The 19,878-nt window shown below is 45.0% G+C and overlaps 6 non-coding genes and 1 pseudogene across 6 annotated transcripts; 4 read left to right on the forward strand and 3 right to left on the reverse strand.

The window, feature by feature from the left end:
* Positions 1–3,210: 3,210 nt before the first annotated feature.
* LOC145772908 (U2 spliceosomal RNA) lies at positions 3,211–3,384 on the forward strand (annotated as a pseudogene).
* Positions 3,385–4,238: 854 nt separating this feature from the next.
* On the forward strand, positions 4,239–4,401 carry LOC145773466 (U1 spliceosomal RNA). Its single transcript, XR_014289846.1, has one exon. It is a non-coding gene; the product is annotated as a U1 spliceosomal RNA (small nuclear RNA).
* A 186-nt stretch (positions 4,402–4,587) lies between these two features.
* On the forward strand, positions 4,588–4,694 carry LOC145772989 (U6 spliceosomal RNA). Its single transcript, XR_014289413.1, has one exon. It is a non-coding gene; the product is annotated as a U6 spliceosomal RNA (small nuclear RNA).
* Positions 4,695–4,928: 234 nt separating this feature from the next.
* On the forward strand, positions 4,929–5,122 carry LOC145773561 (U2 spliceosomal RNA). The gene has a single exon (XR_014289935.1). It is a non-coding gene; the product is annotated as a U2 spliceosomal RNA (small nuclear RNA).
* A 13,529-nt stretch (positions 5,123–18,651) lies between these two features.
* Positions 18,652–18,845, reverse strand: LOC145773562 (U2 spliceosomal RNA). Its single transcript, XR_014289936.1, has one exon. It is a non-coding gene; the product is annotated as a U2 spliceosomal RNA (small nuclear RNA).
* A 234-nt stretch (positions 18,846–19,079) lies between these two features.
* On the reverse strand, positions 19,080–19,186 carry LOC145772990 (U6 spliceosomal RNA). The gene has a single exon (XR_014289414.1). It is a non-coding gene; the product is annotated as a U6 spliceosomal RNA (small nuclear RNA).
* Positions 19,187–19,369: 183 nt separating this feature from the next.
* On the reverse strand, positions 19,370–19,532 carry LOC145773468 (U1 spliceosomal RNA). Its single transcript, XR_014289847.1, has one exon. It is a non-coding gene; the product is annotated as a U1 spliceosomal RNA (small nuclear RNA).
* Positions 19,533–19,878: the final 346 nt, after the last annotated feature.

Genomic DNA, 19,878 nt, shown 5'->3' on the forward strand with positions numbered 1-19,878 from the left:
GCGATGAAGAGCCATCTAAAAGCTTCTTCAAAGCAGAGGAACAAAATTGTAAAAGTAGCTCTATCACTGAGATACACGACGCAAACAACACAACTCTCACCAAGAAAGAAGACATTCTCAAAGAAGTACACAGCTTCTACCACTCCCTATGGGGCATAGAAGACCACATCAACCCTCAAGAACAGAACAGTTACCTAAACATTCTGGGAGAGGCCAAAATTGAAGAAGACGCAGCTGAACAAGCAGAACAGCTCATAACTCTAAAAGAAGTAAAAACCGCCATCGATTCTCTTAACAAGGATTCTGCACCTGGATCAGATGGTCTCGGCTCATTATTCTACCAAAAATGCTGGCATTTCCTGAAACACGACATTCTAGAGATGCTTACAAATTGCTACTTGAGAAAAACAATGACTCCCTCAATGAGAGAAGCAAAAGTGAAGTTAATCTTTAAAAAAGGTGAAAAAGAAAAGCTCAAAAATTGGAGACCGATCTCTCTACTCAACACTGATTACAAGATCCTGAGTAAAATCCTCTCCAACAGACTCACACCCATGATCACAAACCTGATTTGTCCGAATCAGAAATGTGGACTGCCAAACCGCAGAATAGAGCATGTTACAATGAATATACAAGCTGCCCTGGAAGCTTCTCAAACACAACACAGGGACTTGTACGTCATGATAACTGACTTTGAAAAAGCTTTCGATAGAGTTAGTCACTCCTTCCTCTATGGAATCTTGAAGAAAATCGGAGTAAAACCAATAATGATGAATTACCTGTCATTAGTTTACCACAAAACAAAAAGCAAGATAGAAATCAATGGAGCTTTAACAAAACAAATAAACGTTAAAAGGGGCATACGACAGGGTTGTCCCCTCAGCATGCTCTATTTCATAATCTGTGCTGACGTTCTCACCCGACGCATAGAGAAAAACCATCTGATCAACGGTTTTCGCTTTTCCAAGCTGACAATCAAAATCCAGCAATATGCGGACGACACCACATTCATCACAAGAGACATTCCATCTCTCAAGGAAATCAACAAAGAACTAGCCATCTACCAGACGATGTCCGGCCAGAAAGTGAACCAGGGAAAGACCCAGATCCTGGCGTCCAAACCTGACCTGGCCCAAAGAGCTCAGCAGCTCTTTCCAGAAGCTGCGATCTTGAACAACGTCAAGATCCTGGGCATCTGGCTAGGCACAAACAAAACACAACTTGACAAGATGAACTGGCAGACCGCCATCAAGAAAACTCAAACGATCGCCAACATCCACAAACCACGAAGACTCTCCCTCTATGGAAAGATCTCGATCATCAACACTCTCTTGGTACCCGTCACTTTGCATCTGAGTAGAGTGCTGATGCCAACGAAACAACACATCAAAGAACTAAACAAAATCCTCTTCGACTTCCTCTGGCATCCTTCGCCATTCGAACAACTCCAGAGAAGCAAGACGTTTCCTCCTGTCAAAAATGGAGGCATCAACATGGTGGACATCCAATCAAAATTCCAAACTAGTCGCATAGACAGAATTCGGCACCTCTTCCCACTAGAAGACGCCACCGAAATCTGGCACGAATGGGCCATGTTCAATTTGAGCTACAGAATGAGACACATTAATCCTCATCTGTTCTCCAACAGCATTCCGCATGCTCCAATTCCAAACGAAATGTATGCGGACATCTTCAAGTCCTTTTGCAAACTCAAAGGCTTGAAACACGACTGGGAAAATACTTCCTACAAAAATATCTACATCAATCTGAAAACGCAAAATGAAAAGAAGATTGACAAGATTGATGAAAACGGAAAGAAGATTCCTTGGAATGAGATCCTCTTGAAAAACAAGGGAATCAAACTCCTCCTTCCACCTCACCTATCCTCCATGTCCTTTCGGATTGCACATGGAGGATACAAATGGGGAGATTTTAATAGATCAATAAATTCCGACAGAAAAACAAACTGCAAATTCTGCAGAAAACCAGAAGACAATGTGGCCCACGTCCTCACCAAGTGCTCCTTTGCACAAGGAATATGGGAGCGCCTGAAACAACAATATCTTGACCTAACCAAGGAAGACATAGAAATAACAAAGGACATGATCCTTTACAACCAACTCCCTGGAGGACAAAAAAACAACCCGATTCTTTTGACCATGATGAATGTCGCCAAGCACACCATCATCCAAAAGAAGAAATCTCTGGACAGAGGCGACACATATATACAGGACACAAAACGATCCACCATTCAAGCCCTGTGGGTCATCATGACAAAAACGAAAGACATAACACAAAAACATAACATTCCTTTGTCATCTGACATTTCTACTCCTTCCAAACCTCCTCCTACGGTCAGAAGAAAGAAGAACCAGTCGAGATCCACTCTTCAACCGCCCTCTCAGTCGTCCTCGGTGGTAGGGATGACTGATTGCAGCGGTGGATCTCACTAGCACAGTACGGTCGTAGATCATCTTTGAAGAAGTTTAGACAGCCAAGGGCGTAACAACCCACCTTTAACCCGTCCCTCTCACTCATCTACAACGGCCTGATGCCGGAAGAGTGATTGCAGCGGGAGATCTTTAACCGTCCCTCTCCGTTGTCCCACTCGCTCTGGGATGACAGGATTGCAGCGGCCCATTCCAAGACGACTCTGGGGTCAGCGAAAGCTACCCTCCCTCTGGCCGCTCCTCTCTGGCATCTCCGCCAAATGAGGTGTCAGACTGCGGTGGCCCGTTTTCTCCAAACAGGTGCCCTTCTTGAAGCGGGCAACAAGAAGATACACACACACAAACAATTTCAAATAAAATCAAAATTAACTCTCTACCAAAATGCGCTAGTTCTTGAGCTTGACCCGCCATCTCCTAGACTGCTCCAAGATCAACAAGAGGAAAGTTGAGACAGGCAGATCAGCTTGAGGCAGCCACTAACCAAACATTTACATCCACAGATTACCATCTACCGCGGTGGGTCCCTTCGGTCGTAGTGAGTCCCTCGCCTCCCTGGTAGGTATCTTCCATGTAAGTATGGTGTGCCTGCTGAGTGTTTGGGTGTGTGGACGGCTCCCGGAGCGGACGCACTAATGATGAGACAGGAAACAAATCCATTCCATATGGACAATTTGTAAACCTGCAAGATGTAGTGGTATCCATCTTGAACTCTGAGCGTTGCGCGAAAAAAAAAAAAAAAAAAAAAAAAAAAAAAAAAAAAAAATAAGATCAAGTGTAGTATCTGTTCTTCTCAGTTTAATACCTGGGACGCCCAGCATCGCTGGGCTCTTGTATTAAATGTATGTTTGAAGACGGGGTGTCGATTCAAAGCTCGCTTTGTCGCACCCACGGGTTGTCCCGGTATTGCAGTACCTCCGGGTTCGGCCCACATCCCACCTTCGGGTGGGATAAATGAACAATCAATCATTGAAAATGCGAATCATGGCTTTCGTTGTTCGTCGGTCTCATTTCTTGTGTTTTATTGGTCGTCGTGTGTATCATATGTCATTTTCTGTTCATTTTCATTCATTGCGCCGATGTTATCTACTCTCTCGCGTACGTGTGTGTGGTGTTGCAAATTTTTCGCTTGTTGTCGCGTGTTCTGCAATGACTCTCTATTGAATAAAAGTTCCTGTGCTGAGCAATTCAGCCAGCACAGCTGTGCCAATAATGCGACTCACCTTGTCAAACATGTGATGTTCTCCTACGCAGACACAAACTTCTTTTCGTCGCGAGTCGTGAACAAACCAACTGACTGACCGGCCGGCTTCAAGCGGCACGTGACATGCAGAGTCTTGCATTAGTTTAATAAATGTCTTGCATTAGTTTAATAAATGTGAGCAAGCAATGCTCAGAGGGCGACTTACCTTTCAAAGAATAGAATGCGATCACTCATCATATGATAGCATGTATGGCAGCGAATGAAACTGAGCTTTGCTGCAGGCCATTGGCTTGAAATAAAAACAGCATTCTTAAGAAAATTTAGCCCGCTATATATGGCGCTTGGTTAAGCTTCTTCATCATTCTATTTGAATACAAGGTAAGTGCGCCTGAGCATTGTTTGCTCTCATTTTTCAAACTCATACATTGTTCTTTTTCGAAGTAAGTGAGTGATCACAGAAACAGCAGCAGCTGCTGAAGTGTCGTCGAAAGGTTCTGCTCACACACAAAAAAGGCAAACAAAAGCAACGGAGCAAAGCCGAAGAGAATCACGGTCCCAGAAGAGAGATGCTGACAGGCAACCAACTCATACTTACCTGACGAGGGTCTTCACCGTGATCACGTAGGCGGTGGGCCCAGGGCGAGACTTCACCATTGCACTTCGGAGAAGTTGACCTCTGCGATTACCCCAAATGTGGGTAACTCGGTCGTATAATTTCTGTTAGTGGGGACTGCGTTCGCGCTATCCCTTTTTTAACTCATCAACCGAAAGCGAAGAAGAAGAAAAAGCTTTTTCCATCCCCCCCCCCCCCCCGTACAACACATATCAAGCGTTTGGAGACCGAATTGTTGTCTTGTGTCCTGCTGTTGCGAGACCACAAGCTGAAAGCGAAATCATCTGAAAGCTTTTTAAGCGAATCAAAAGCAAGAGGTGAGCGTACTTGCTTCGGCAGTACATATACTAAAATTGGAACGATACAGAGAAGATTAGCATGGCCCCTGCGCAAGGATGACACGCAAAATCGTGAAGCGTTCCATATTTCTTTTAGTCACCGACTGGATGTGCATCCACAGTTCATCGACATGCTTTCTATGCCTTGTCCTTTGCTTGGATGCGACTTGATCGCGTCGTCACGCACGTGGTGTGCCCACGTTGCCAGGCAGTGGAGAACACCAGCCATTCGACAAAGTCGATTTCAAATGCGACCAGGACTGCCGGCCGGCGGACCGAAAGCGCCGCCGCGATGTCTAAACGTCGACGTCGTGGAGCATTGCTTTATCGCTTCTCGGCTCTCAAGAGCTAAGATCAAGTGTAGTATCTGTTCTTCTCAGTTTAATACCTGGGACGCCCAGCATCGCTGGGCTCTTGTATTAAATGTATGTTTGAAGACGGGGTGTCGATTCAAAGCTCGCTTTGTCGCACCCACGGGTTGTCCCGGTATTGCAGTACCTCCGGGTTCGGCCCACATCCCACCTTCGGGTGGGATAAATGAACAATCAATCATTGAAAATGCGAATCATGGCTTTCGTTGTTCGTCGGTCTCATTTCTTGTGTTTTATTGGTCGTCGTGTGTATCATATGTCATTTTCTGTTCATTTTCATTCATTGCGCCGATGTTATCTACTCTCTCGCGTACGTGTGTGTGGTGTTGCAAATTTTTCGCTTGTTGTCGCGTGTTCTGCAATGACTCTCTATTGAATAAAAGTTCCTGTGCTGAGCAATTCAGCCAGCACAGCTGTGCCAATAATGCGACTCACCTTGTCAAACATGTGATGTTCTCCTACGCAGACACAAACTTCTTTTCGTCGCGAGTCGTGAACAAACCAACTGACTGACCGGCCGGCTTCAAGCGGCACGTGACATGCAGAGTATTGCATTAGTTTAATAAATGTCTTGCATTAGTTTAATAAATGTGAGCAAGCAATGCTCAGAGGGTTTTTTTTTTTTTTTTTTTTTTTTTTTTTTTTTTTCGCGCAACGCTCAGAGTTCAAGATGGATACCACTACATCTTGCAGGTTTACAAATTGTCCATATGGAATGGATTTGTTTCCTGTCTCATCATTAGTGCGTCCGCTCCGGGAGCCGTCCACACACCCAAACACTCAGCAGGCACACCATACTTACATGGAAGATACCTACCAGGGAGGCGAGGGACTCACTACGACCGAAGGGACCCACCGCGGTAGATGGTAATCTGTGGATGTAAATGTTTGGTTAGTGGCTGCCTCAAGCTGATCTGCCTGTCTCGACTTTCCTCTTGCTGATCTTGGAGCAGTCTAGGAGATGGCGGGTCAAGCTCAAGAACTAGCGCGATTTGTCAAAGAGTTAATTTTAATTTTATTTGTAATTGTTTATGTGTGTGTATCTTCTTGTTGCCCGCTTGAAGAAGGGCACCTGTTTGGAGGAAACGGGCCACTGCAGTCTGACACCTCATTTGGCGGAGATGCCAGAGAGGAGCGGCCAGAGGGAGGGTAGCTTTCGCTGACCCCAGAGTCATCATGGAATTGGCCGCTGCAATCCTGTCATCCCAGAGCGAGTGGGACGACGGAGAGGGACGGTTAAAGATCTCCCGCTGCAATCACTCTTCCGGCATCAGGCCGTTGGAGATGAGTGAGAGGGACGGGTTAAAGGTGGGTTGTTACGCCCTTGGCTGTCTAATCTTCTTCAAAGATGATCTACGACCGTACTGTTCTAGTGAGATCCACCGCTGCAATCAGTCATCCCTACCACCGAGGACGACTGAGAGGGCGGTTGAAGAGTGGATCTCGACTGGTTCTTCTTTCTTCTGACCGTAGGAGGAGGTTTAGAAGGAGTAGAAATGTCAGATGACAAAGGAATGTTATGCTTTTGTGTTATGTTTTTCGTTTTTGTCATGATGACCCACAGGGCTTGAATGGTGGACCGTTTTGTGTCCTGTATATATGTGTCGCCTATGTCCAGAGATATCTTCTTTTGGATGATGGTGTGTTTGGCGACATTCATCATGGTCAAAAGAATCGGATTGTTCTTCTGTCCGTCAGGGATTTGGTTGTGGAGGATCATGTCCTTTGTTATTTCTATGTCTTCCTTGGTTAGGCCAAGATATTGTTGTTTCAGGCGCTCCCATATTCCTTGTGCAAAGGAGCACTTGGTGAGGACGTGGGCCACATTGTCTTCTGGTTTTCTGCAGAATTTGCAGTTTGTTTTTCTGTCGGAGTGTATTGATCTATTAAAATCTCCCCATTTGTATCCTCCATGTGCAATCCGAAAGGACATGGAGGATAGGTGAGGTGGAAGGAAGAGTTTGATTCCCTTGTTTTTCAAGAGGATCTCATTCCAAGGAATCTTCTTTCCGTTTTCATCAATCTTGTCAATTTTCTTTTCATTTTGCGTTTTCAGATTGATGTAGATATTTTTGTAGGAAGTGTTTTCCCAGTCGTGTTTCAAGCCTTTGAGTTTGCAAAAGGACTTGAAGATGTCCGCATACATTTCGTTTGGAATTGGGGCATGCGGAATGCTGTTGGAGAACAGATGAGGATTAATGTGTCTCATTCTGTAACTCAAATTGAACATGGCCCATTCGTGCCAGATTTCGGTGGCGTCTTCTAGTGAGAAGAGGTGGCGAATTCTGTCGATGCGGCTTGTTTGAAATTTTGATTGGATGTCCACCATGTTGATGCCTCCATCTTTGACAGGAGGAAACGTCTTGCTTCTCTGGAGCTGTTCGAATGGTGAAGGATACCAGAGGAAGTCGAAGAGGATTTTGTTTAGTTCTTTGATGTGTTGTTTCGTTGGCATCAGCACTCTACTGAGATGCAAAGTGACGGGTACCAAGAGAGTGTTGATGATCGAGATCTTTCCATAGAGGGAGAGTCTTCGTGGTTTGTGGATGTTGGCGATCGTTTGAGTTTTTTTGATGGCGGTCTGCCAGTTCATCTTGTCAAGTTGTGTTTTGTTTGTGCCTAGCCAGATGCCCAGGATCTTGACGTTGTTCAAGATCGCAGCTTCTGGAAAGAGTTGCTGAGCTCTTTGGGCCAGGTCAGGTTTGGACGCCAGGATCTGGGTCTTTCCCTGGTTCACTTTCTGGCCGGACATCGTCTGGTAGATGGCTAGTTCTTTGTTGATTTCCTTGAGAGATGGAATGTCTCTTGTGATGAATGTGGTGTCGTCCGCATATTGCTGGATTTTGATTGTCAGCTTGGAAAAGCGAAAACCGTTGATCAGATGATTTTTCTCTATGCGTCGGGTGAGAACGTCAGCACAGATTATGAAATAGAGCATGCTGAGGGGACAACCCTGTCGTATGCCCCTTTTAACGTTTATTCGTTTTGTTAAAGCTCCATTGATTTCTATTTTGCTTTTTGTTTTGTGGTAAACTAATGACAGGTAATTCATCATTATTGGTTTTACTCCGAGTTTCTTCAAGATTCCATAGAGGAAGGAGTGACTAACTCTATCGAAAGCTTTTTCAAAGTCAGTTATCATGACGTACAAGTCCCTGTGTTGAGTTTGAGAAGCTTCCAGGGCAGCTTGTATATTCATTGTAACATGCTCTATTCTGCGGTTTGGCAGTCCACATTTCTGATTCGGACAAATCAGGTTTGTGATCATGGGTGTGAGTCTGTTGGAGAGGATTTTGCTCAAGATCTTGTAGTCTGTGTTGAGCAGAGAGATCGGTCTCCAATTTTTGAGCTTTTCTTTTTCACCTTTTTTAAAGATTAACTTCACTTTTGCTTCTCTCATTGAGGGAGTCATTGTTTTTCTCAAGTAGCAATTTGTAAGCATCTCTAGAATGTCGTGTTTCAGGAAATGCCAGCATTTTTGGTAGAATAATGAGCCGAGACCATCTGATCCAGGTGCAGAGTCCTTATTAAGAGAATCGATGGCGGTTTTTACTTCTTTGAGACTGATCAGCTGTTCCGCTTGTTCAGCTGCGTCTTCCTCAATTTTGGCCTCTCCAAGAATGTTTAAGTAGTTGTTTTGTTCTTGAGAGTTTATGTTGTCTTTTACACCCCATAGGGAGTGGTAGAAGCTGTGTACTTCTTTGAGAATGTCTTCTTTCTTGGTGAGTGTTGTGTTGTTTGCGTCGTGTATCTCAGTGATAGAGGTACTTTTACAATTTTGTTCCTCTGCTTTGAAGAAGCTTTTAGATGGTTCTTCATCGCTAGTTGGGATAGTTCTGGATCTGATTTGCGATCCGACTGCTTTATAATCGTAGAAGTTGTTGATTTTCTCCAAGAATTCCGGGCGACGATCTTCCAGGACGTGGTCTGGATGAGCGTCCAGAGTGTGGAGCATATTTTTCGCTTGATTGTAATCTTCTCTACGCTTGAGTGCGACATCTTGCGAGAGTTCAATCAGTCGATTTTTCAACATTTTCTTGCCATGATCCCACCTTATAAGCATGTCTGGTGGTTCTATTTGTGGTACGTTTATGGTCCAGTTTTCCCAAGCCGTTTCGAGCTCTGTTATGACGTGAGCATATTCTAATATGCTGTTATTGATTTTGTATGAATATTCACCCCATTTGGTGTGTTGTTGATATTTTAGATGAATTATTGGTAATGTGCAGTGGTCTGATGATGTGAAGTATTCATGTTTGATGTTATGATAATTTTCAAGTGCATGTTCATTTATGTATATTCTATCTATCCTGGTCTTACTGTTGTGGTTTTGGCGCGTGAACAGTCTTTTGTAAGGATATTCTTGTCTGAATATGTCTGTCAATTGGTTATGATGTATTAATGTTCTAAGTGCTGTTTTATCCGGTGTAGTGAAGAAAAATTGCGGCTTAGCAGTGTCCAACGGATCAAGGATCACGTTAAAATCACCAAGTAAGACCACATGTTGATGTTCATATTCCAGCATAGCCTCGGAGAGCAGTTCAAAGCATGACTTTCTCTCTCCGTTGCTCTGCGGAAGGTATGCATTGAATATGTTTATGTTATTTTTACCACATTTGATGTTGAGGTGATGTATTCGATTTTGTACTATTGTGTGATGTGTGATTTCGGACCTATCGTGTATGTCCTTCTTTACGATGAACATTGTCCCTGCATAGAAGGGGGTTCTATCAGGTTCTATGTTTGTATATGTTATGTAATTGTTATGTTGAGCCCACGTCTCGAGTTGATCGGTGGGGATTCTGTGTGTTTCCTGAATTGCCAGTACAGAGAGTCTGTGAGATGTAGAGAACTGTTTGACATCTCGCAATTTCTTGGATATTCCGTTGATGTTCATTGAGCCAACCTTGAGGTTGCCCAGTCCGGCGTCCGAATCGTCACTCTCCGTATCTGTGAACATGATTATAGATAGAGAAAAAGCAGATTAAAGTTTAAGAGTTTTGGACTAGACCGTGTAGTTGGATGGGACGCCGTCTGAGTCCGTGAGCTCATCCACCGAACTGAAGACATTTCGATGGAGAGGAGAGGTCCCGGTCAGTTCAGCCCGCGTAGACTCTCTCGAAGAAACGGACTCCGAGTCAGTTGACGAGTTGTCATTGTCAACTGAGACCGACGCATCCTTGGAGCTGGCGTGGGATGCGTCGTGGTCTCTGGGATTCGTCGTCCTGGGAGATGCTGGTTGGGCAATCGATCTCCGCTTTAGCAAGGGTTCTTTTGGAGTCGATGTCTTGGACTCTGTGTTGGACATGGGCTTATCCACTATCTCAGCATCTGATGAGAAGATGCTGCGCATGGAGGTTTTGGGGTTGTGTTTCCCTCCTTTGCCCACGGTGATAAAGCCATCGTCGCTCGTGGGGGGGTTCTTTCTCTTCCTACTCTTTTCCCTGAACTTTTCTCTTGCATTGCAACCAGGTTTGTGTCGGCCTGTTGATCGGCACACATGACAGGCGAGCTGCTGCCTGGTTGGCGACGAATCTGACACATACGTTTTTTTTGGTCTGGATGCAGCAAAACGCGGTCTGGACTTCTCGGCCTGTCTCGCAAGGAAAGCGGCCTCTGATCTTTGGCAGAAGAGTTCGTTGCTTCTGTTTATGGATTCTCTCGAGCGTCCCTGTTTCCTGGGTTGTCTAGGCGCCCGGTCTCGGGGTGGGTCGGCCTTGGACTCCCGGTCTCGAGGTGGGTTGGCCTGGGTCTTCTTCGGTTTCGTGGGGCACTTTGATGTTAGGTGTCCCCGGACTTTGCAAATCTGGCAGAGTGGCAAATGTCCTTCTCCAGGCTTGGTGATGGAGATCCATTCACCAAACATCTGCACCTTATCTGGGATGTTGGCGAGTTTAGTGTTCTGCAGGTACACATGCAGAAACTCGTTGCAGATGGTGGGGTGCTGCTTGTGTTTACCTTTAACCATCTGGTAAACATTTCCCCAGTTTGCTTGGCAAGCAAACTCATTAATTAAATCCAGATGCCACTCGTCTGGCACTGGATATAATGTGATCACGTCGCATGGTGGCATCGGTCGCCATACTTTGATCACGTAACCTACTTCCTTGTGTGAATAGGTCACGGGTGACTGATGGTCTAGCGCCAGCTGTTCCATCAGCACGGATTTGGTTTCGTTCTCAGAAGCTGAGAACGTGACGGTGAAAATGTGCTGCCGCAGGCTCTTGGCACGCACAGCTTTTAGCTCCTTTCCATACTTTGCAAGGAAGCCATCTTGCATAAAGAAACTGATGAAAGTGCTTACATCAAGCCAGGACTGGCTGGATGCTTGCACAACCAAGGTTCTTTGATATTTAAACTCGTTGGCCTTAGAGTCGCCCATGAGTATAGCTGGTGTTTAGTTTATGTTATTTTAAATATAAGAATTAACAAAGACTTACCAAAGTCCAAGCTTTTCAAGTTTTAAATTTTCCTTCTGAAGGAAAATTTAGCTAAATTCTGTCTTGACCACACCCTAAAAGCTGGTCACGTACTGTCTAGACTCGCTGTAGCTAACTGGCTATTCTCACCTGACCTACTTTCTACGTGGCAATCAGCTAATTCCCTTAAGGGGAAAAGGCTGACTCCAAAAAAAATTCTAGGGAGGGAAAAAAAGCTAACTACTCGCCTAGATCAGTGGTTCCCAGCAGGGGGCCACTGATCTAGCTGACTTAGGCTATTTTCTAAACTTTCTAGTTATTTATTTATCTAACTGACTTTAAAAAAAATCTAAAAAGGCTGGTAAAAGTTAGGCCGGTGTCGCTTTCACTCGCTCGCTCTAGCGAGGAAAGCAAGGCTTGCTGTTAGTCGCTTTTTGGCAGCAATGTCTCCAAAGCCACCAGGTCGCAATTAATCGTTCGCAGTGAATAAGGCTCGTGAGACTTACCTTATTCAAATAGAATGATTGCTGCCAAAAAGCGTTTAACAAGCAAGCCTTGCTTTCCTCGCTAGAGCGAGCGAGTGAAAGCGACACCGGCCTAACTTTTACCAGCCTTTTTAGATTTTTTTTAAAGTCAGTTAGATAAATAAATAACTAGAAAGTTTAGAAAATAGCCTAAGTCAGCTAGATCAGTGGCCCCCTGCTGGGAACCACTGATCTAGGCGAGTAGTTAGCTTTTTTTCCCTCCCTAGATTTTTTTTTGGAGTCAGCCTTTTCCCCTTAAGGGAATTAGCTGATTGCCACGTAGAAAGTAGGTCAGGTGAGAATAGCCAGTTAGCTACAGCGAGTCTAGACAGTACGTGACCAGCTTTTAGGGTGTGGTCAAGACAGAATTTAGCTAAATTTTCCTTCAGAAGGAAAATTTAAAACTTGAAAAGCTTGGACTTTGGTAAGTCTTTGTTAATTCTTATATTTAAAATAACATAAACTAAACACCAGCTATACTCATGGGCGACTCTAAGGCCAACGAGTTTAAATATCAAAGAACCTTGGTTGTGCAAGCATCCAGCCAGTCCTGGCTTGATGTAAGCACTTTCATCAGTTTCTTTATGCAAGATGGCTTCCTTGCAAAGTATGGAAAGGAGCTAAAAGCTGTGCGTGCCAAGAGCCTGCGGCAGCACATTTTCACCGTCACGTTCTCAGCTTCTGAGAACGAAACCAAATCCGTGCTGATGGAACAGCTGGCGCTAGACCATCAGTCACCCGTGACCTATTCACACAAGGAAGTAGGTTACGTGATCAAAGTATGGCGACCGATGCCACCATGCGACGTGATCACATTATATCCAGTGCCAGACGAGTGGCATCTGGATTTAATTAATGAGTTTGCTTGCCAAGCAAAGTGGGGAAATGTTTACCAGATGGTTAAAGGTAAACACAAGCAGCACCCCACCATCTGCAACGAGTTTCTGCATGTGTACCTGCAGAACACTAAACTCGCCAACATCCCAGATAAGGTGCAGATGTTTGGTGAATGGATCTCCATCACCAAGCCTGGAGAAGGACATTTGCCACTCTGCCAGATTTGCAAAGTCCGGGGACACCTAACATCAAAGTGCCCCACGAAACCGAAGAAGACCCAGGCCAACCCACCTCGAGACCGGGAGTCCAAGGCCGACCCACCCCGAGACCGGGCGCCTAGACAACCCAGGAAACAGGGACGCTCGAGAGAATCCATAAACAGAAGCAACGAACTCTTCTGCCAAAGATCAGAGGCCGCTTTCCTTGCGAGACAGGCCGAGACGTCCAGACCGCGTTTTGCTGCATCCAGACCAAAAAAAACGTATGTGTCAGATTCGTCGCCAACCAGGCAGCAGCTCGCCTGTCATGTGTGCCGATCAACAGGCCGACACAAACCTGGTTGCAATGCAAGAGAAAAGTTCAGGGAAAAGAGTAGGAAGAGAAAGAACCCCCCCACGAGCGACGATGGCTTTATCACCGTGGGCAAAGGAGGGAAACACAACCCCAAAACCTCCATGCGCAGCATCTTCTCATCAGATGCTGAGATAGTGGATAAGCCCATGTCCAACACAGAGTCCAAGACATCGACTCCAAAAGAACCCTTGCTAAAGCGGAGATCGATTGCCCAACCAGCATCTCCCAGGACGACGAATCCCAGAGACCACGACGCATCCCACGCCAGCTCCAAGGATGCGTCGGTCTCAGTTGACAATGACAACTCGTCAACTGACTCGGAGTCCGTTTCTTCGAGAGAGTCTACGCGGGCTGAACTGACCGGGACCTCTCCTCTCCATCGAAATGTCTTCAGTTCGGTGGATGAGCTCACGGACTCAGACGGCGTCCCATCCAACTACACGGTCTAGTCCAAAACTCTTAAACTTTAATCTGCTTTTTCTCTATCTATAATCATGTTCACAGATACGGAGAGTGACGATTCGGACGCCGGACTGGGCATCCTCAAGGTTGGCTCAATGAACATCAACGGAATATCCAAGAAATTGCGAGATGTCAAACAGTTCTTTACATCTCACAGACTCTCTGTACTGGCAATTCAGGAAACACACAGAATCCCCACCGATCAACTCGAGACGTGGGCTCAACATAACAATTACATAACATATACAAACATAGAACCTGATAGAACCCCCTTCTATGCAGGGACAATGTTCATCGTAAAGAAGGACATACACGATAGGTCCGAAATCACACATCACACAATAGTACAAAATCGAATACATCACCTCAACATCAAATGTGGTAAAAATAACATAAACATATTCAATGCATACCTTCCGCAGAGCAGCGGAGAGAGAAAGTCATGTTTTGAACTGCTCTCCGAGGCTATGCTGGAATATGAGCATCAACATGTGGTCTTACTTGGTGATTTTAACGTGATACTTGATCCGTTAGACACTGCTAAGCCGCAATTTTTCTTCACTACACCGGATAAAACAGCACTTAGAACATTAATACGTCATAACCAACTGATAGACATATACAGACAAGAACATCCATACAAAAGACTGTTCACGCGCCAAAACCACAACAGTAAGACCAGGATAGATAGAATATACATAAATGAACATGCACTTGAAAATTATCATAACATCAAACATGAATACTTCACATCATCAGACCACTGCACATTACCAATAATTCATCTAAAATATCATCAACACACCAAATGGGGTGAATATTCATACAAAATCAATAACAGCATATTAGAATATGCTCACGTCATAACAGAGCTCGAAACGGCTTGGGAAAACTGGACCATAAACGTACCACAAATAGAACCACCAGACATGCTTATAAGGTGGGATCATGGCAAGAAAATGTTGAAAAATCGACTAATTGAACTCTCGCAAGATGTCGCACTCAAGCGTAGAGAAGATTACAATCAAGCGAAAAATATGCTCCACACTCTGGACGCTCATCCAGACCACGTCCTGGAAGATCGTCGCCCGGAATTCTTGGAGAAAATCAACAACTTCTACGATTATAAAGCAGTCGGATCGCAAATCAGATCCAGAACTATCCCAACTAGCGATGAAGAGCCATCTAAAAGCTTCTTCAAAGCAGAGGAACAAAATTGTAAAAGTAGCTCTATCACTGAGATACACGACGCAAACAACACAACTCTCACCAAGAAAGAAGACATTCTCAAAGAAGTACACAGCTTCTACCACTCCCTATGGGGCATAGAAGACCACATCAACCCTCAAGAACAGAACAGTTACCTAAACATTCTGGGAGAGGCCAAAATTGAAGAAGACGCAGCTGAACAAGCAGAACAGCTCATAACTCTAAAAGAAGTAAAAACCGCCATCGATTCTCTTAACAAGGATTCTGCACCTGGATCAGATGGTCTCGGCTCATTATTCTACCAAAAATGCTGGCATTTCCTGAAACACGACATTCTAGAGATGCTTACAAATTGCTACTTGAGAAAAACAATGACTCCCTCAATGAGAGAAGCAAAAGTGAAGTTAATCTTTAAAAAAGGTGAAAAAGAAAAGCTCAAAAATTGGAGACCGATCTCTCTACTCAACACTGATTACAAGATCTTGAGTAAAATCCTCTCCAACAGACTCACACCCATGATCACAAACCTGATTTGTCCGAATCAGAAATGTGGACTGCCAAACCGCAGAATAGAGCATGTTACAATGAATATACAAGCTGCCCTGGAAGCTTCTCAAACACAACACAGGGACTTGTACGTCATGATAACTGACTTTGAAAAAGCTTTCGATAGAGTTAGTCACTCCTTCCTCTATGGAATCTTGAAGAAAATCGGAGTAAAACCAATAATGATGAATTACCTGTCATTAGTTTACCACAAAACAAAAAGCAAGATAGAAATCAATGGAGCTTTAACAAAACGAATAAACGTTAAAAGGGGCATACGACAGGGTTGTCCCCTCAGCATGCTCTATTTCATAATCTGTGCTGACGTTCTCACCCGACGCATAGAGAAAAACCATCTGATCAACGGTTTTCGCTTTTCCAAGCTGACAATCAAAATCCAGCAATATGCGGACGACACCACATTCATCACAAGAGACATTCCATCTCTCAAGGAAATCAACAAAGAACTAGCCATCTACCAGACGATGTCCGGCCAGAAAGTGAACCAGGGAAAGACCCAGATCCTGGCGTCCAAACCTGACCTGGCCCAAAGAGCTCAGCAGCTCTTTCCAGAAGCTGCGATCTTGAACAACGTCAAGATCCTGGGCATCTGGCTAGGCACAAACAAAACACAACTTGACAAGATGAACTGGCAGACCGCCATCAAGAAAACTCAAACGATCGCCAACATCCACAAACCACGAAGACTCTCCCTCTATGGAAAGATCTCGATCATCAACACTCTCTTGGTACCCGTCACTTTGCATCTCAGTAGAGTGCTGATGCCAACGAAACAACACATCAAAGAACTAAACAAAATCCTCTTCGACTTCCTCTGGTATCCTTCACCATTCGAACAGCTCCAGAGAAGCAAAACGTTTCCTCCTGTCAAAGATGGAGGCATCAACATGGTGGACATCCAATCAAAATTTCAAACAAGCCGCATCGACAGAATTCGCCACCTCTTCTCACTAGAAGACGCCACCGAAATCTGGCACGAATGGGCCATGTTCAATTTGAGTTACAGAATGAGACACATCAATCCTCATCTGTTCTCCAACAGCATTCCGCATGCCCCAATTCCAAACGAAATGTATGCGGACATCTTCAAGTCCTTTTGCAAACTCAAAGGCTTGAAACACGACTGGGAAAATACTTCCTACAAAAATATCTACATCAACCTGAAAACGCAAAATGAAAAGAAAATTGACAAGATCGATGAAAACGGAAAGAAGATTCCTTGGAATGAGATCCTCTTGAAAAACAAGGGAATCAAACTCTTCCTTCCACCTCACCTATCCTCCATGTCCTTTCGGATTGCACATGGAGGATACAAATGGGGAGACTTTAATAGATCAATACATTCCGACAGAAAAACAAACTGCAAATTCTGCAGAAAACCAGAAGACAATGTGGCCCACGTCCTCACCAAGTGCTCCTTTGCACAAGGAATATGGGAGCGCCTGAAACAACAATATCTTGGCCTAACAAAGGAAGACATAGAAATAACAAAGGACATGATCCTTTACAATCAACTCCCTGGAGGACAAACGAACAACCCGATTCTTTTGACCATGATGAATGTCGCCAAGCACACCATCATCCAAAAGAAGAAATCTCTGGACATAGGCGACACATATATACAGGACACAAAACGGTCCACCACTCAAGCCCTGTGGGTCATCATGACAAAAACGAAAAACATAACACAAAAGCATAACATTCCTTTGTCATCTGACATTTCTACTTTTTCTAAACCTCCTCCTACGGTCAGAAGAAAGAAGAACCAGTCAAGATCCACTCTTCAACCGCCCTCTCAGTCGTCCTCGGTGGTAGGGATGACTGATTGCAGCGGTGGATCTCACTAGAACAGTACGGTCGTAGATCATCTTTGAAGAAGATTAGACAGCCAAGGGCGTAACAACCCACCTTTAACCCGTCCCTCTCACTCATCTCCAACGGCCTGATGCCGGAAGAGTGATTGCAGCGGGAGATCTTTAACCGTCCCTCTCCGTCGTCCCACTCGCTCTGGGATGGCAGGATTGCAGCGGCCAATTCCATGATGACTCTGGGGTCAGCGAAAGCTACCCTCCCTCTGGCCGCTCCTCTCTGGCATCTCCGCCAAATGAGGTGTCAGACTGCAGTGGCCCGTTTCCTCCAAACAGGTGCCCTTCTTGAAGCGGGCAACAAGAAGATACACACACATAAACAATTACAAATAAAATTAAAATTAACTCTTTGACAAAACGCGCTAGTTCTTGAGCTTGATCCGCCATCTCCTAGACTGCTTCAAGATCAGCAAGAGGAAAGTCGAGATAGGCAGATCAGCTTGAGGCAGCCACTAACCAAACATTTACATCCACAGATTACCATCTACCGCGGTGGGTCCCTTCGGTCGTAGTGAGTCCCTCGCCTCCCTGGTAGGTATCTTCCATGTAAGTATGGTGTGCCTGCTGAGTGTTTGGGTGTGTGGACGGCTCCCGGAGCGGACGCACTAATGATGAGACAGGAAACAAATCCATTCCATATGGACAATTTGTAAACCTGCAAGATGTAGTGGTATCCATCTTGAACTCTGAGCGTTGCGCGAGAAAAAAAAAAAAAAAAAAAAAAAAAAAAAAAAAAAAAAAAAAAAAAAAAAAAACCCTCTGAGCATTGCTTGCTCACATTTATTAAACTAATGCAAGACATTTATTAAACTAATGCAAGACTCTGCATGTCACGTGCCGCTTGAAGCCGGCCGGTCAGTCAGTTGGTTTGTTCACGACTCGCGACGAAAAGAAGTTTGTGTCTGCGTAGGAGAACATCACATGTTTGACAAGGTGAGTCGCATTATTGGCACAGCTGTGCTGGCTGAATTGCTCAGCACAGGAACTTTTATTCAATAGAGAGTCATTGCAGAACACGCGACAACAAGCGAAAAATTTGCAACACCACACACACGTACGCGAGAGAGTAGATAACATCGGCGCAATGAATGAAAATGAACAGAAAATGACATATGATACACACGACGACCAATAAAACACAAGAAATGAGACCGACGAACAACGAAAGCCATGATTCGCATTTTCAATGATTGATTGTTCATTTATCCCACCCGAAGGTGGGATGTGGGCCGAACCCGGAGGTACTGCAATACCGGGACAACCCGTGGGTGCGACAAAGCGAGCTTTGAATCGACACCCCGTCTTCAAACATACATTTAATACAAGAGCCCAGCGATGCTGGGCGTCCCAGGTATTAAACTGAGAAGAACAGATACTACACTTGATCTTAGCTCTTGAGAGCCGAGAAGCGATAAAGCAATGCTCCACGACGTCGACGTTTAGACATCGCGGCGGCGCTTTCGGTCCGCCGGCCGGCAGTCCTGGTCGCATTTGAAATCGACTTTGTCGAATGGCTGGTGTTCTCCACTGCCTGGCAACGTGGGCACACCACGTGCGTGACGACGCGATCAAGTCGCATCCAAGCAAAGGACAAGGCATAGAAAGCATGTCGATGAACTGTGGATGCACATCCAGTCGGTGACTAAAAGAAATATGGAACGCTTCACGATTTTGCGTGTCATCCTTGCGCAGGGGCCATGCTAATCTTCTCTGTATCGTTCCAATTTTAGTATATGTACTGCCGAAGCAAGTACGCTCACCTCTTGCTTTTGATTCGCTTAAAAAGCTTTCAGATGATTTCGCTTTCAGCTTGTGGTCTCGCAACAGCAGGACACAAGACAACAATTCGGTCTCCAAACGCTTGATATGTGTTGTACGGGGGGGGGGGGATGGAAAAAGCTTTTTCTTCTTCTTCGCTTTCGGTTGATGAGTTAAAAAAGGGATAGCGCGAACGCAGTCCCCACTAACAGAAATTATACGACCGAGTTACCCACATTTGGGGTAATCGCAGAGGTCAACTTCTCCGAAGTGCAATGGTGAAGTCTCGCCCTGGGCCCACCGCCTACGTGATCACGGTGAAGACCCTCGTCAGGTAAGTATGAGTTGGTTGCCTGTCAGCATCTCTCTTCTGGGACCGTGATTCTCTTCGGCTTTGCTCCGTTGCTTTTGTTTGCCTTTTTTGTGTGTGAGCAGAACCTTTCGACGACACTTCAGCAGCTGCTGCTGCTGTTTCTGTGATCACTCACTTACTTCGAAAAAGAACAATGTATGAGTTTGAAAAATGAGAGCAAACAATGCTCAGGCGCACTTACCTTGTATTCAAATAGAATGATGAAGAAGCTTAACCAAGCGCCATATATAGCGGGCTAAATTTTCTTAAGAATGCTGTTTTTATTTCAAGCCAATGGCCTGCAGCAAAGCTCAGTTTCATTCGCTGCCATACATG

This window comes from Aplidium turbinatum, chromosome 6 (genome assembly GCF_918807975.1).
Source record: "Aplidium turbinatum chromosome 6, kaAplTurb1.1, whole genome shotgun sequence".
Taxonomy (NCBI): domain Eukaryota; kingdom Metazoa; phylum Chordata; class Ascidiacea; order Aplousobranchia; family Polyclinidae; genus Aplidium; species Aplidium turbinatum.